Below are 18207 nucleotides of genomic sequence, written 5' to 3'. Positions count from 1 at the left end.
AATGCTATTGACTTGTTTCAGATGAAAAAAGCCAAAGGAAGACCCATTAGTGTATGGGAAGAAAGTTTAGAAGCTCGTTGTTTTCCACAGTTATTTCCAACAGGTGAAGATGGACGATATGACGACCGACCTGTTCAAATTCCTGCATCTGAATACCGGACTTCAAGATTATATGCAGAAGATCCAAGGTTTCGTCAATGGATTCCATCTACTGTTTGAGAGTGACTTGTCTGGACTTTCCTATGCAGTAAACCATATACTGAAAAGTGGAGCACATCTACAAAATGTTTTGGCAAGGGATTTTATGGATAAAGAGAACCTGCAAGACAGTGTTTTGGAATCTCAGCTAATTAATCTCATGGCATGTCAGTGTGGTACTAACGAGTATTGGTACCGTTGTCATGGTGAATTGAAATGTATGATAAGAAACTTAGGAACTCCTACATGGTTCCTCACTCTTAGCTGTGCTGAGTATGCTTGGGAAGACTTACTTGAATTTCTACGAGAGGCAAATGAAAACATTGAAAATATTGAATACAAGACACCTGGAGAACTGTGCTCTTTGAATCCAGTTAATGTATGCAGGTATTTCAATCATAGGTTTGAAGCTATGATGTCTTTTATTACAAACAAAAAAAAACCTCCGCTTGGAGAGGTGTTGGATTTCTTTTGGAGAAAGGAGTATCAAGCAAGAGGTGCTCCTCATATACATATGCTGCTATGGATTAAAGATGCACCAAAATTTGGAACAAATTCAGATGAGAAAGTGACGAGTTTCATTGAACAGTATTCTACATGTGCTGTTCCAAAAAGTACAGAAGAAAACAATTTAAGACATCAAGTTTTACGCTTTCAAAGCCATCGTTGTGGGAAATACTTTCGTCGAAAATACAAATCCAAGGACAAGTTCTTCACGAAATGTCGTTTTGCATTTCCACGTCCAGTAACATCGAAAGGAAGAGTCAACAATTTTATGTCTTCTCTGCGACATACTGTGACAAGAAATCACCCAAAAATACATACAACCTAAGAAGAAATGAGGAATCCAAATTCATAAATGACTACAACCCAGTCATTTTGTCCATGTGGATTGCTAACATGAATATTCAATATGTGGCTGACAACTCTATTGCTGTGGCTCGATATGTGACGTCTTACATCACAAAATCAGAAAAGACGGAACTGAAGGAAATGTGGGAGGAAATTTTACATGAAAAGAGTCTAAGCAAGAAATTATACATTTACAGTCTAAAGATGTTGTTGCATCGAGAAATTGGAGCGTATGAATGTTCTGATCGGTTATCATCAGCAAGTCTATATGCCAAATCTAGAACCATCATTTGGGTGAGTCTAGGTCTTGCTGCAACAGGAAACCGAGTTTTGGAATCTGTACAAGAAATAGAGTATTTGGCAGAGAATGAACCAGACAGTACAGATATTTTGAAGACAAACATGTTGGATACATACTATCCAAATAGAAGTACTCACCTTGGGAACGCTTGTCTCTATGAAGTTCTGCAAACCTACATTTTTAAAAAGAACGTCAAGGAAGACATCAATAAAGGTGTATATGCTGTAATTGGATGTGAAGGCTGTCATGTAAAACAAAGAAAAGGCCATTTGATTAATCATCGAAAATTGAGTTGTGATTCTCCAGATAAAAGAGAATTTTATTACTTAGCTCTTTTGCAACTCTTTAAGCCTTGGCGTACAGAAGAGGAACTACTTGGAGATTTTCTTGCTTATGAAGATTCGTTCAATGCAACCAAGGATACCATAGAATGTCCTGTTTTTTCAAATTATCTGCAAATGTTGAACGAGGAAATACAGCAAGAAGCTACAATTGCAGCAGAGATTGCTAGAGACAGTTCTCAAGACAGTCAGAGTTCTGCTTCATTGAGTCAGGATCCACTAGGAGGACCAAATATACAAAATGAAGCTGCCACTGCCATGGATGAAGTTGAAAGAGCGATGGAACAAGCTCAGGAGGATGGAGTTGACTTAGAAGAGTTGGAAAAAGAACTAAACGTTGAGCAGAGACAAATATATGATCAAGTCACACAACAAATTGAGCATGGTTTATCTCATGAGAAAAAAGAGTGCTCATGTACATCATTTGTACCTATCCGACTGTATGTGAGTGGAGAAGCAGGAACTGGGAAAAGCTTCCTGATTAAGGTGATTGCAACATATTTGCAGAAAACAACGCAATCATCGCTCTCTTGTGTTGTTACTGCTCCAACTGGGTTGTCAGCACACTACATTAAAGGGATTACTTTACATCGCTTATTGATGCTGCCAGTGGAGCATGATAACAAATTACAATACCACAAGCTATCTGGAGAAGCTTGTTGTGAAGTTTCAAGAGTCCTAAAGAAAATGAAATTCTTATCATTGATGAAGTAAGCATGGTGTCAAATGTAATGCTTGCTTTTATGTATTTAAGAATGCAAGAAACTCTTAAAACAGACTATGATGTGTTATTTGGAGGCAAACACATCATTGTTTTTGGAGATCTACTGCAACTAATTCCAGTGAAAGGACAGCCAGTGTTTAAAATGCTTACGCATGAAGATACCAGGAAGTGCTTAGGAAGCATTGGAAATGTTAACATATGGCTACATTTTAAATATGCCGACCTACTTCAAAATATGCGACAGGCAAAGGATGAAGATTATAAAAATATTCTACAAGATGTAAGAATTGGGAAACTAACTGAGCATGGGAAAGCAGCTTTACATGCACGATTATTTTCAAATTTGTTTCCAAAAGAAAACATTCTCCTAGAGAATATTTTTAAGAAAATTCCTGAAAACAAATCTGTCATATGCTTGATGCCAACTCTGCAAGACTGTTCAATCTTCAACACCAAAATGTTAAAGTTGGAAAATCAAGAAATTGTGAAACTGGAAGCTATTGATAAAATAAAACATGAAGGAGCAACTATTATTTTGTCAGAGAAGTTGAAATCGAAATTAGATTCTTTAGAGAAGACAATATCTAAAACTGCTGGTATGGAAAAAAGACTCTGTATGCATCTTTAAATTGTCGTATAATTTTACGACGTAATTTAGATGTGGAAAGAGGTTTAGTAAATGGAGCAATGGGTCATGTTGTGGATTTTGTGAATTACCGAAATAGAGATGGAATTGAAATTATAAAAATTAAATTTGATGGTATTGAAGAAGTACAACTAATCTGTTGTTTTGCTCGTTTTTTGCTAGTGAAATATTTATATGTACGCAGAAAACAGTTTCCTGTTCCTTTGGCATATGCAGTAACTATTCATAAAATCTCAAGGTTTAAGTGTTGATAGTGCTTTGGTGAATATTGGAAATTCTGTGTTCAAGGAGGGTATGGCATATGTTGCTTTATCTAGAGTCAGAACTTTATCTGGATTGTACTTGATTGATTTTGATGAGACAAAGATTAATGCAGATCTAAATTGTGTAAAAGAATATAATAGGTTAAGAAGAGAGTATGCTCCAAATTTACCTCAATATCCTCTGTTTGAAAATCGTGTGGTAGGCCGAAAAAGAAGAAATGAAAAAAATTGTTGTGAAGTTGTAGCAAAAAGAAAAAAAGTAGATGAAACAGTAATTGTAAGCAGAAAGGAAATGGATTCAGTTAAAGATGTTGTTGGATTTGAATTTGAAAATAGTTCTGGTGTCAACTGCTATGCTAATGTAGTGGTTAATGTTGTTTTTTTCTTTCCAAACTGTAAAAGAACAGATTGCTGAAAATCGTGATCAAACACTTTGTTGTTTATTAAATTCTGTATTAGAGAAATGTAGCAGTGCTAGAACAAAAATACAAAGTGTTTCTGAAATTCGAAACGTTTTAGACATATGTTCTGGTCTAAATCAATTTTCCCAGAATATTCAGCAAGATTGTCAGGAATTTCTAATGTATATGCTTGTTGTTTTGCAAGATGAAGGAGTAGATGTAGAAAATCTTTTTGGCCTTTCCTATAAATGGCAACATGACTGTGACAATTGCTCCTTTTCAAGTAGTACTACAGTAGACACTGAAAGATTTATATATTTGACTTTACCAGACTGCAAATCAGTGTCTTTTAGTAATCTAGTTAGAGCAGCAAATCAAAACATGGTCTGTAGTCAATGTAAATCTGAAATGCTATCAACTTTATTTTTAATAAGATATGGACTGTATGTTATTTTAATGTTCCAACGATGTAGACCTGATGGAACTAAATTTACAACCTTAATTAAAATTTTTGTGGCTTCTCAATTATCAATTTTAGGAAGAACCTTTACAACTGCAGCAATTATTTACCATGATGGTCCTTCAACAACATCAGGACATTACACATGTTATTTAAAATGTGAAAAAGGTTGGAAGCTCTGTAATGATACTCAATTGACTTTCAAACAACGTTTGCCTTCTGACTTACTAAATTGTTACCTAGTGTTCTTACAACCGAAATTTTAGGGAAGGTAATTGGCCTATGAAGATTGCAGCAGTTAATATAACTTAGTTTGCTCTTCAAAATTACTTTCTGAATGAGAGTGATGAAGACAATAAAAAATATGTAGTTCTCATAGAGATAGTATATGTTTATTATGTAGTGTGTGCTGTGAGTATTATAGAAATTATTTATAAAAAGTAAGCTAGAGGTGGAAGTAAAACTCTTGTTTCATAATGTAAAAGATGGTCGGGTAAATGAGACTTTAACAATACTCTGGACTAATTTCCATAGAAAAGGACTTTCCATATACTATTTGGCCTCGTGGATGGAACACAAGTGAGTTTAGATATGGTTTGAAAAATTTTACATTATTTAAGAAATTATTCAATGGGTTTTTTAAACACAATCATTTTGATTGTGTTTTTTTTTTGCCCGCTGTTATATGATGAGTACTATTGAAGTAACTGTTTTAAGTGAAATTCAATATATTCTGAGAACAGCAAAAATAAACCATTTAACATGATGTTGAAATTATTATTAAATATATATTACTTTCCCATTCTCTTATGCTCACTCGCCTATTTCCACCCTCTATCACTCCTCTTAACTCACCCTCACTGGCCTTTTTTCACTCTCCCTCACCTCCCTTCCCATATTCCACTTTCCTCGCTTATTCTTATTAACCACTCCTTCACTGCCCTTTCCCTCTCTCCCATTCACTACTTTCCAGCTGGCAGTCACCCTACTTCACTCCCCTTCCCGTTGTTTTCTTTCTTTGTTTACTGAATAATTCCCCTTCTCTCACTCACCTTATTACACTTCACTCACTCCTTCTCTCACTTCCTCTGTCCTCTCACATCCTCACTCCCTTCCCTCACTCCCTGTCTCTTAGCTTCAGTCTTTCGATACTGTTACTCTCTCACTCCTCTTCCATTACCCACACTCCCTTACTTATCTTACTTTGTCTCTTGTATTCTAAAATATATATTATAAATCTATTTTTTTTGTCTTTCACAGATATAAATTTTAAAAGAAATATGATATTAAATTTACATTACTTATAAGGTAAGTTTCATGTACAATATTTATTTTCACTATACTGTTTTCCATAACCTCACTACTCTTCTTTGATACTCCCACACCTCTGTTCCCTTATTGCGCGTGCCTCACTTATTCTGAATCCCCACGTTTACTCTCTTTTCTCACATTTTTCTCTTACACTCACCTTCTTTCATTCCTTCTCCTTTACTTTCTTTCCTCTCTCTTCTCTTAGTTCATTGTTTTATATTTCTCCCTTCTTTTATTCTCCTTACTCCACTTCACTTACTCCTTCTCTTTCTTTCTCTGTCTTCTTACTTCTATACTCCCCTTCCCTCAATCTCTTTCTGTTAGCCTCATTCTCCCCATTCCCTTAGTCTCTCACTTCTCTTCTGTCACGCTCACTGCCTATAACTCAGCTATACTCCCGCACTCACCTTCTGTCAGACCTTCTCCTTTAGTTTGCTTCCTCTCTCTTTCCTTCCTTTGCTCCTTCACTCTTTTCTCTTCCCTTACTTTCTTATTCCACTGTATTAACTCCTTCTCTTACTCCTTCTGTCCTCTTATTTGTACACTCCCCTTCCCTCATTCTCTCTCTGTTAGCCACATTCTTTCTGTCCTCTTAGTCTCTCACTCATTTTCTATCACGCTCACTCCCTATAACTCAGCCATACTTCTATACTCACCTTCTTTTAGACCTTCTCCTTTACTTTCCATCCTCTCATTTTCCCCATTCCCTTAGTCTCTCACTTCTCGTCTGTCACGCTCACTGCCTATAACTCAGCTATACTCCCACACTCACCTTCTGTCAGACCTTCTCCTTTAGTTTGCTTCCTCTCTCTTTCCTTCCTTTGTTCCTTCACTCTTTTCTCTTCCCTTACTTTCTTATTCCACTGTATTAACTCCTTATCTTACTCCTTCTGTCCTCTTATTTGTACACTCCCCTTCCCTCATTCTCTCTCTGTTAGCCACATTCTCGCTGTCCTCTTAGTCTCTCACTCATTTTCTATCACGCTCACTCCCTATAACTCAGCCATACTCCCACACTCATCTTCTTTCAGACCTTTTCCTATACATTCCTTCCTTTCTCTTCCCATCCTTCGCTCTTTCACTCTTTTCCCTTCTGTTACTCTCCTTAATCCACTTCACTAATTCCTTGTCTTACTCCCTCTATCCTCTTACTTCTACACTCCCCTTACCTCATTCTCTCTCTGTTAGTCTCATTCTCTCCGTCTCTTTAGTCTCTCACTCCTCTTCTGTCACGCTCACTCCCTATAACTTAGTTATACTCACACACTCACCTTCTTTCAATCCCCCTACTTCCCTTCCCCTTTCGTCCCTTTTTTTGCTCCCTCACTCATTTTCCTTTCCTCTCTCACTAAAATTAGGATTGGGGACGGCAGCGGTGGTTCTCTAATGCTCGAACAATGATCATAATGTTCCTACACACAGCTATGTCAAAGATTGCGCACACAGCTTTTAAATATGCCTCTCTTTTTTGTATTTTCAATCTCAATTTATGCCATTAAAAAAAAAGCTTTAAACATCTCTCACAGCATTTCATATTCTTGTCTGGGTGCATATTTCAATATTCTGCATGCATTTTCAGCTTGCACCCATGTCAAACATTATGCAAGAGTCTTGTAAATATGCCCCTCTCTGTCTCATATTCCATCTCAATTGATACCATTACTGAAATACTTTATGTATCTCCCACACCATTTCATATGGTTTTCTATATGCTATTCTTATCCCTCTCCATACATTCACTGCTTCCACCCATGCTAAAGGTTGCAGAAGGCGCTTCAAAAAAAGAAGCATATTTACAAGTCCAATGAAACCATTACACGATTTCTAAACCAGCATTGAATACAAGCATAAAAAACAATTTATAAAGAAGTCTACCTTATAAACACACAGCTAACATTATGGAAAAAGGTAAAAATATAATTCCTGAATTCAAACAGACAGTCACTGTGATACTTGTCAAAAATTATAGTTGAATTACCAAAACTGTACTTCCTTCTGGGGCCTCCTCTGGAAAGTACAGTATGGCAGATCTTGCACTCCACCTTTGGAGCATTACATTTCACTGTCTTCTGAAAGTACACAAAATGGCGGCGATAGTGTACATTAGAGAGAGATAGTGAGAGAAAGAAGGCATTAGATGAAGAAGAGATGTTAAATGCACATTGGAGAAAATATAGTGGGATAAGGTAAGTAACTGTGAGTAAACTTACTATGTAACACATAAATGTTGCACTCTATACTATAAGTCTCATTTTATACCACAATCATTTCACTACTATCTCATAAATTACAAATAGAATAATAAAAAATGTCTCAAACAATTTATAATTTCTAAGTATAAATTTATTCTTCAGAATTTTCATAATTTAGAAGAACTTCTAACATTAACTGATCAGGAATCTCCTCATCAGAAGTCTCCATACATGACTCCTGGAACTCAATATAGTCCAAACATTCGATTAATTCAGCATCCAAAGTCTTATCATTAAAATCCTCCATTCCATCTCCTCTCAAGAAAAGGTCTTCTTCATGGATAGTGTTATCAACAGGATCATTTAAGACCTCAATAAAACTCGCCTTAACAAAACTCGCAGAAATTTCAAAATTAATATCAACGGTGTCCTCATTCAAATCCATATTCTTTTCAAATTTCTTGCTGTAAATTGCAGGAAAAAAATCACATTAATTTATCGTTTTTAGTAATAGATAATATAAAACTAGCTTTATCAAGTATTAAATTCCCCTTACAAATTACCAACTCACCTTTTAGAAAGCAGTAGAAGAAAGAGTTAGTAGTGTGTAAATTTCACACCAGAAATAGAACACCAAAAATTCCTCACAAATGTACCTCAAAGAGTACTATCACAAAATGGCGGAGTTTCCCTCTCATTTTTCATGTATATTCATGTAAAAAACCAATGAAACTTCATCACGCACAAATTCAAAACCAAAGAAACAATTTAATTGGTTGTAAATTTAAAAAGCTAATTGGCTCTTGGGTGTCTGTAAACATTCTAAATGGTCTGCATAGTCCGCCATCTTGTGACTCTGAAGAACAGAGACACAAGAGGTGAAAAATTAAGGGGGAAATAATTAAAAGGGAGCAGAGTAGACACCCCCTGACACCCTAGGTTTTCTGAGGGGGACCCAGAAGGACCCTGAAGGGCAAAAAAACTTTTTTTTTTTTTAAATTTCACGGGGTAAGCGCTGGGAGCGCTCCCAGGTGCGCGCTCCGGTACGAGTAAATAAATCAAGTAGAGTGTTTAGAGGAAAGTGATGCATTGCTGGAGTGTGTCACAAAAGTGACGCAACTCCAGCAATGCATCCTTTCACATGAGGCCAGCCCCATGTGAAAGGGCCTGCGTCAGTCTTACGCCTGCTGTGAGGCAGGCGCAAGATTTTGACGCAACGGTGTCCTAAAAGTGACCCCGTGAAATCTCATAGATTTTACTGCGTCACTTCTACGACCCTTTCTTGCGTCAATATGCCCCCTTTGCATACATTACACCTGGCGCAGGGGTTTACAAAGTGACGCATCTACCTAGATGCTTCACTTTGTAAATATGACTCAACCAGGTGCATTTTTTACACCACTGGTGCCTCACAAAAAGTGACGCACCGGCGGCATAAAAGTGACGCATGAGGCCTTCAGTCTTCTACTCTTACTTTTTCTTTCACTTTCTCTGTTTCTTCACTGCCTTACTCACCTTGTCTCACACTCAATTGTCTCAATTGTCTGTATCCAGTCTGGATCTCCACTCTTTCCTAAACATCACTGCTCTTTTCTTACCCTTCCACACCACCGTTCTTTTACTACATTTTCTTCACTTATCCACATTCCTCATGTTCACTCTCCTTCTCCTCACTCTCCTTCCCCACACTCACCTTCTTTCAGTCCCCCTACTTCACTTCCCTTTCCCTCTCGTCCCTTTCTTTGCTTTCTCACTCATTTTCCTCTCTTCTCTCACTGCACTCCACTTCAGTTACTCTTTTTCATTTTTTTAAGAATACAGCTCTTTGATGAGAATTGGAGGTAGTTCTGAAAAGAACTTTTTCACTTTGTGATACAGTATGTGATTAATGGTATGTGAATGTCACTAATAGCACAACGCAGTTGCATGGATTATACGAAGAGATAGCATTTTCATTTATAAATAGAGATATTTTGTTTCGCTTATTTTCTTTTACCTATGTACTAATAAGGTGATGGATTTACGTTCAGTGACCAATACAGATTAGTGTAACACAGAATATTATTTATTGACAGATATCCCCTGATGAAGGCTTCAGCCGAAATGCATTGGGATTAAATAACGGATTTATGACCCCCTTTAAATACCGCTATTGTTGGAATCACATCATTTAAGAATCAAATAATACGTGCGATTTGACATTGGAATTGTCATCATTAAATTTGAATGATACGCAAAGAAACCTGTGTCTCTTTTTAAGAAAAACACGTTTGAAAAACTGTGGTTGATTCTCAGCCCATTGTTACCAGTGCCCTAGGGGACACCCACACAACTGTGTCGGTGCTACTTTCTCGTTATATTGTTTACTCCCGGGCAGGGAGTTATCCCAAGGAGCACGGTTTAAATAGACTACATACAGAGTTGAAACCCAGCTGTGCACAGTCACATTCTTGTGTTTATAAGTAGAACATTGTCAGAGCGTCTGCAGTTGATATATAGGGAGGGGAATCCTATTTCCATTGTTTTCTTGAGGCTCTGTAGCCCCCACAGGGCCTCAAACTGGAGGAAATGTGAAAGGACTGTAATTGATGCTAAAGGCCAGAGCTCCTGGAAATGATGGGTTGCCCACAGAGTTCATTAGACTTTCAACTCCCAGTTTACAGAAATATTACTGGAGACTCTCCAAGACACACTTCACTTTGGGCTCCTGTCGTCTACGATGCAGGAGGGTGCCATATGCATGATGCTGAAACATGGGGAGGGACTCTACAGACTCCTATTGCATAATAAACACGATTAACTCTGACACAAAAATACGCTTTAAGGCTTTGGTCACTAGACTAAGATTAAGCCCGGTAATTGGTGGTCTGGTGCCCGAAGATCAGTGTGGCTTTGTCCCTGGCCATAACGTGACAATTAATATACAGCCCTTGAAAACATACTTCACTTTGTGGTGGATAGAAACTAGGAAATTTCTCTTCTACCTGTGGATTTGTAGAAGGCTTTTGATACTGTTAACTGGGCCTGTCTGTGGAAAGTTCTCTGTTGCATGGGCTTTGTACTGGACTTCTGTAAATGAGTGGGTTTCCTGTATGTGAAGCCCATTGCCAGAGTGCACACTGGTAAACTTGTCTCAGACAGTGGGAGGGTCAAGTGAGGAACAGATCTGGGGTATTGTCCTGTTCTGGATTGGTTTCTCTTCACAGCACTGGCAAGCATAAACTATAGCAACTGGCAGAAGACTATTAACTTGTCTTTATTCATTCGTCAGCTCTTAAACATGGCCTACTTATGTGGAGCTACTCTCCACACATCCTTTTCTCTCTGCTTCCCTCGATGCAGTGTGTCTCTCCCAGGAAGTTTCTGGCATCTCATTTCTGTCGGGCCAGTTAGACCGCTAACATACTTATATAACAATGTCCTGTCCTAGAAGAGTTTACAGATGCTATCGCTCCCCATTAGTGGCTCCTGTCAGAGATGGAAGAATGGGCAATTGTTGTTGATGAGGTCTCTTAACTCCGGATCTCAATTGTTTTCTGGACCTTTCTTTAAATGTTTCCACATTTAAAACATTGGCTAGTTTATTAATTGCTTTGATCTGGTATGGCAAGAGGAGTAGTGCAGCCCTATTAAAAAATGATGTGGAGGAGGAAGGACTAGGGCTCCCTGACCTGGATGAATGTTTGCTACTATGCATAACATATTCAGCACACATCTAAATTGGTCGCTGAGGAAGATAACTGAGAGTGGCAACTATCAAAGTGTGCTTACAGAGAGAAGTCCCTTCTGGAGTTGTTCATGAGGGGCAGTTATAGCCAAAAGAGTACCTGTAAAGTGTAAAACAGACTAGAAGTGTTTGGGAGCATATCATAAAGAGCAGATCCCCGACAGTCAACCTTCGCTAGGGAGCTGATCCACTGGTGCCTACAACTTTTCAAAAGTATAACTGAGGTAATGGTAATGTCCTTGTCATCGAAGAGGGTATGTGATACATTCTGGGACGTATATCATAAGGGAGACATTTCTCTCAATTTATGGAAGCACTTGTGATGAGTCATGGACACTTCATGCAATATTCTAAACTAGCAGGAAGAGGTCTGCACTGGGTCCTTGATTGCCTCGGCACACACAATGAGTCTTGAGGTGATTTTGCAACTGGATACATCCTATCATGCAGTTACACATATGTACAGGGCACTGGAGATCAACAAATATAAAAAGGCACTTAAAGTCTGATCTGCATGCAAAGTGGAGATGGATGACCAGGATGTGTAATACTACCTGTGCTCAGGTATGAGAGGTTGTGGGTAATGTGAGATTCAAGATGATACAATTTAACTCCCTCTACTGTACATATTTGGTACCAGTAGTCCTAAGATATTCCATGGGATAACTGCCTCCTGCTCCAGGTGCCTCGTGGCGAGGGCATCCTTTCTCCATCAAGCATGGGGTACCCCCTATACATGTTCAGGGAAAATGTGTTCTCCACCCTGGTGTTGGTCACAGGCATTCCACTGCAGCTACGACCCCTGCGGGGTCTACTGGGGTGTCATCAGGATGAGAGGGAGGTAGGTGCAACACATGTTCCGGAGACTGACATTTTTGTTTGCCCGCAAGAGTGTGGTGGGAGGGTAGACACTTACTGGGGTCCACAATATCTCCTTGTGGCAAAGTGATGTGTTAGAGTGGTTAATAGCGTAGGAGAAGTACATTAAACTAGTCAGAAAAATCAATAAGGTGATGATGGCCTGCAGACTTGGTCGGAGCTTCTAGACCATTTTGTGGCAGAGACAAATTGGGGTGAAATCTCCTGCATGAAGGGGACACTAGAAAAGCTCATAACAACTGTGCCTCTTTTTACTGCAGCTGGCCCTCTCCCATGTTACTGACCAAAATGCATTGCTTAGTGGTGATCACATGATAAAACACACATAGGAAACTGATCTGGAAGGTGGCCGGAATGTCGGCGACTTGGTATACAGTGATCTTCTTCTGGAATTATGGGCCCGATTACGATAGCGGTGAATCCGCCACCGGCAGGCTTCTGGTGGCGGGTTCACCACCATCGTGATGCCAATTACTGCCTGCCACATTGTGATGGCGGGAGGTGTGCCTGCAGGCAGAAAGCCAGATCACCACCGGTCTGACAGAAGCAATTGTTACGATTGCCTGTCGGACCGCGTCGCATCCTTACAATGGTGGCTGTGCCTTGCAGGCACTGTCCACCAGACTAGGATGCTGGATCCCCACCAACCTTTCCATGGCGCTTCACCCTCCATGGAAAGGCTGGCATAGATTGACTTTGGGGGCCCATTGCGGGCCTCCCTTGGGCAGGGGCAATTTTTATTTGAACTTGGGGGCCATTTTCCTGCACCATGTGTCAGGCATTGTGGCGGGCATTGTGGCAGCACCTGCCACAATGTTAGAAATGCCTTTTTCTGGCGGCCGTTATAGCGGCCGCATTGTAATATAACATGTGGGACCGCTGCCTTATAGGCGGGCGGTCCCCATCACCGGGATGATGGCAGATGGACAGAAGTCAGTCTGCCATCCTAATTGGCCCCTATGTTCTTATGAAGACTTGGGGACTATTAATGCGTACGTCACAATGAATTGCTGTCTTCGAATTTCCTACAGATATTCTTTGTGACTGGATGTCTTATTGTTTCTACAGTTGTACGTTACCTTAAAATATAATAAAGAAATATTATTTAAAAAAAGCTTGCTGTGTGAAATGCATCTCACTTCAACTGAGAAAATTTGACTACCTGGCATTTTAATACAATGCATCTAGTGGCTATCCAGAAGCACTTCCCTTGCCAGTTTGGAAATGCAAACAACTTGGCTAAAAGAAAAACACCCAAAGAAGCTTTTCTGCTTATGGAATATGACTTGGGAATGACTATGCTTTACACCTTAGAATATTTCCAACATTGATATTATTCAGGAAAAAACTACAAGCCTTCCTCTTCATTTCTAGACACTATTCTTTCCTCGTTTTCCCTAATTCACAAAAATCTATGTTTCTTTTTTCATCTACACACTATTTCTAGTAAGCTACATATTATTGTAACCATACCTGCATATCTCTCATATGGGATATAAATCCTGTTTGCTATGTACAACACCTGTGTGCCTTTTAGAGCAAGGGACCAACAATATAAATACTCCCCATGAAATAAAAATCAAATAATGCCTCTTTAGTCACAAATTCCAGAAATCCTAACAGAAGATTTCTGTGAGATGAATTCATCTAAGTTTGATGCCCATGCTGCATGGGCTCTCGGTCATTATCTGTTATTCTGGATACAGTAATCTGCATTCCATCTTAGACTTCATGATGTCTTCTCAGATGTGACATAACATCCAGATGACTGACTGAAGAGGAACAACCTTGGGACTCTCCCAGGACTCAGGTCGCCTATAGCATAAATCCTGTTGACACCCTGCTGCAATACTTCCGCCCGAGCATAGGAGAAGCTTGGGAATGAGAATCCAGACAGAGAGCAACTCCGGAGGGTACCCTCCACTGAATACGAACATCACAATTAAGCCTGGCATCACAGGGCTTATCTGAGGCTCAAATCTCTGCTGTGACTGCAACAGCTGCAGTGACCATGGACCACAGGGGATTCACAGTGACGGCCGTGGGATCACGTATGCTCTAATCCCCCTAACTGAGAATTAGGGGTCCTCAGTGCTCACAATGATGGCAACAATTCGATGTCCAGCGGTGAGTTCACAACCCCCACCTTCCTGCCTGAGTGACTCCTGTGCCTCGATCACCGCGTAGACTGACTTTCTTTGAAAAAGCAAGGTTCACCAACTTTGGCGCAACTTGCAACCTTCCGTACCCTACCTTGTTGCCCCACACGCGCCAAGAACACCACTGTGCAGTTGCAAGGGAGCCTCCTGGGAGTAAAAAACCACTGTGGGATGTTTCACAATGGCTCCTGATGACAGGGAGCTCTGAGCACAGAGCCATTCAATCTCTCAGTAGAGCCACAGGAAGATCCTCTATGTCCTGCTTTTGGTCCACACACATGGCCAGGAATGCCACTTGGAGCGTCTGAGGTGGTGAGCCTTCCAACTCAGGGAATGTTTACTTGCTTCCCCCACCATGAGGCATCCACCTCCAAGCGACTGGAGAGGCCGCCCCTCTGTTTGTGCATCACTCTTGTGCTGCGCACATCCCTGTGTATCTTGGGCAGACAGTAAAGATTTAGTGTAGCAGCTCAAATGAGAGAGCAGCCTACCTTGTGGGTCCTTGCGTGTAATTCCCACAGAACCTGGAACCAATGAACAACATGGGGGCTGCATGACCCTCGCTGTCCTCGCCAAGGTTGGCTTTCTGTCTGGTTTTAGCTCATTCTTCTTGGGCTGCCTTCAAAGGAAGACCATTGGGCAACCACAGCAACATAACTCTATCTTTGCTGCTTACTTAGTAGGAAGGGAACTATTGGGCTACTTTTTCGGTTTAAACTATGCTTCGGCTTATTAATTAGTACCCCTTAGCAGCTTCGGGGCCCATGCAGGTGAACCCCCAATCTGTGAATACCTGCTTCAACTTAAGAATAGCCACACAGGAAGTGTGGCACAGCTTAGGGCTGCTTTAGGTGCCCTTCCCCCCTGCACTAAAAAAAGTTGGTTTCTGTCTGATTGCGTTCTTTTGATGTTTGGGCTACCTATAAGTAGGAAGGATTAGGCCACTTCCTCACCAGGCACCCAGTTTGGGCTACTTCCACAGTAGGAAGCTTCACCAGTGAAATGTGTTCTGAGCTGATTCCTCAGTAGGATTTACACCTAACACCAGTTTCTGTGTACTGTTCGGGCTACTTCTACAATTGGAAATGTACTTGAGGCTACCTCCTCAGTAGGTCTTCTTCCAATCACTAGTTGCATGCCATCACTTCTACTCTTTCACCTGGCGGGTATTACTGCCTCCCTCTTTGCATAACAAAAATAATTTACTGCATGAGCATATTTAAACCAGAACCTGGCAGTGTACGCCTTCATCATTATCGTGTGCATTTACTATGTCCTTATGCACATAGGGTTTAATATGCACATAAGATGATTTTGCCACACTTATGCCAATATTGATTCCGTGTGCATGCCCCATGTTTTCATATCAATGCTGTAAATTATTGCCTGTACTGTAATCTTTACCAATCCTACCACATTCCAGCAGTATAGATCTGGCTTGTCTGATGTTTATTGCCCAAAATGTACTCATATACCTTTGCCAAGCTATGCATCTATACAGCTTATGCACACCTAGAATTGCGTAAGCCTCGGCAAACTGGCCTTCAAACCCCTCCACAACCTACTGTGCATAAACACCGGAACCACTAACAACTTGTGAAATTGAGCAGGCCCACCACTGCTCCTTGACATTCTAGACACCATTTACCTAACAGGTATCCCACTCTATTGCCTCTCAGAAGTGCCTTCCACTCTTCCAATGAACGATCCATTGCGGCAACAGCCGAACATCTCGGAAGATCCCCTCCCCCGGGAAGGTCCCTAGATTGCCGATACTGCAGTAGGCCCAGGATCATTGGAGCCCCGACAGCACAAACATGGAAAGGTACAGCCCCAGCTCATACTGCATTACATTTTCACAACCTCTACAAACATGCTGCAAAAAAAATTCAAGCACAGAATCCTCAAAGAACATCCAGAGCCACTAATAACCAACATCTTCTACAGTCCATCACACAGAGGTCATAAAACTGACTTCGTCTTCTACACTAAGAAATCCCAAAAAATGGAGAGAGACCTTCCTAGGACACATTCATGTAGATAAAAATGCCAACATCCCTCATGGAATGAAGCTCACTATATCTCCATCCAAGAACTTCAGCAGAGATTTGTCCATAACCATACACAGAAATAGGAACATCCTAGTCCAAGCGTCTGAACAAACCTAACATTCTCTAACCGCCACTTCCTTGCACTCTGCACCTCCATGCCATTCTGTTCAATTTACACCCCCTCCCTCTCAAGGAGAACCACCTCCTCATCATCTCCCAGAGAACTAATCCATACACCCACACCTCTACTCGCTGATCCTTTTACTCCCAAAACCCTTTGCACTATCGCCACCCCCATGCCCCAATGGCCTCTCCATTACCAGATGCACCTATACTATAGTTTTGCTCCCGGAATCCCTTTCTCCCTCTCCATGGCTCACCACCACTACCCAGCTCAAGCTGTCTATTGCACCTGTATCTTCTTAGTCCATCAACCGCAACAGGTAGACAGGTACTTTTGCCTCCACCCCATACCCCAATGAGTTACAGCATACTCCTCCCACCACATACTCAACACTCTCTCAACTGGTTCCTTTAATAGCTTGGACAGAACACAAAATTAAGGTGATTCTGGAAGAACTTTCGTCACTACTTATAGACACAAAGAGTAGCTTCAATCCCGCACATCTATGGTGAAAATTGATCGTGTCACAAACACCCACTTTGACCCCCATCCCTCACCCCCAGCCAAACTGCCCACTACATGTAACACCATCTTCAATCTAGGCACACCACAACGGGAATTTCACAGCAAAAAGACAAAAGACTGAGCAACCTATTTACCAATGCTCCCAGCTTACCTTGCCAGTGCAAGACCCTGGTCGTCCTTGGCATGAACAGGACCCAAAACACCACGCGCCTTCCCAGGCCGCCTGGCCAACTAACGGCCATCCAGCCCAGCCAGCCTGATCCTAGATCTCTTACTATGCATTGGTTCTTACAAATAAACTGTTAATCAGCAGACAAGCATGGCACTGACTTAGCTGAAGCGATCTTACGATACAATATTGACATCTGGTTTCTAACTTAAACCTGGCTAAATGACCACTCATCCCCTTACATCGACCTCCTCACCTGACCAGGCTTCCCAATCATTCCCTGTGACCGCCATGGATTGCAGGAGTGGTGGAATAGCCATCAAACTAAAAATATCTCTGCCTAACTCCCTGCTGCACTACAAAATACCCTCACTTTGAATATTTAGGAGTTAGGCTCTCCCCTCAAGGCCCCAACCCTACCAAACTCCATGTTGTCTATCACCCTCCAGGTGAGAACCCGCAATTCCTCAAACACTTAGCAGGCCTAATATCACTAACCTCCCTAAAAGACAGCACAAACATTATACTAGTAGACCTAAACCTACACCTGAATAATGATGAAGTTCCTTCATTACAAGCCTTATCCATCCTTCTGTAAGTTAAATATATTATCTAACACTGCAACAAACAAACTCACAATAAGAGCTCGACCCTTGATGCAATCATCTATAAATATAACACTCGATTCCTCCGATCTCTCCTACCATCTGACTGGACTGATCACCATCTAATCCTTTTCGATCTCAATAGCACACGACCTAAGGCCCACCACCAATCGAGCCATCCCAATTACTGGACTAGGAACATACATCATATTACCCAGGCAAAGTTAGGAGCTTTAGTCATTTCTCAAATACTACCTCCATCCGACCTCTCTTAAGCCA

This window comes from Lissotriton helveticus, chromosome 6, assembly GCF_964261635.1.
Source record: "Lissotriton helveticus chromosome 6, aLisHel1.1, whole genome shotgun sequence".
Classification (NCBI taxonomy): domain Eukaryota; kingdom Metazoa; phylum Chordata; class Amphibia; order Caudata; family Salamandridae; genus Lissotriton; species Lissotriton helveticus.
This window is presented reverse-complemented; position numbering follows the sequence as displayed.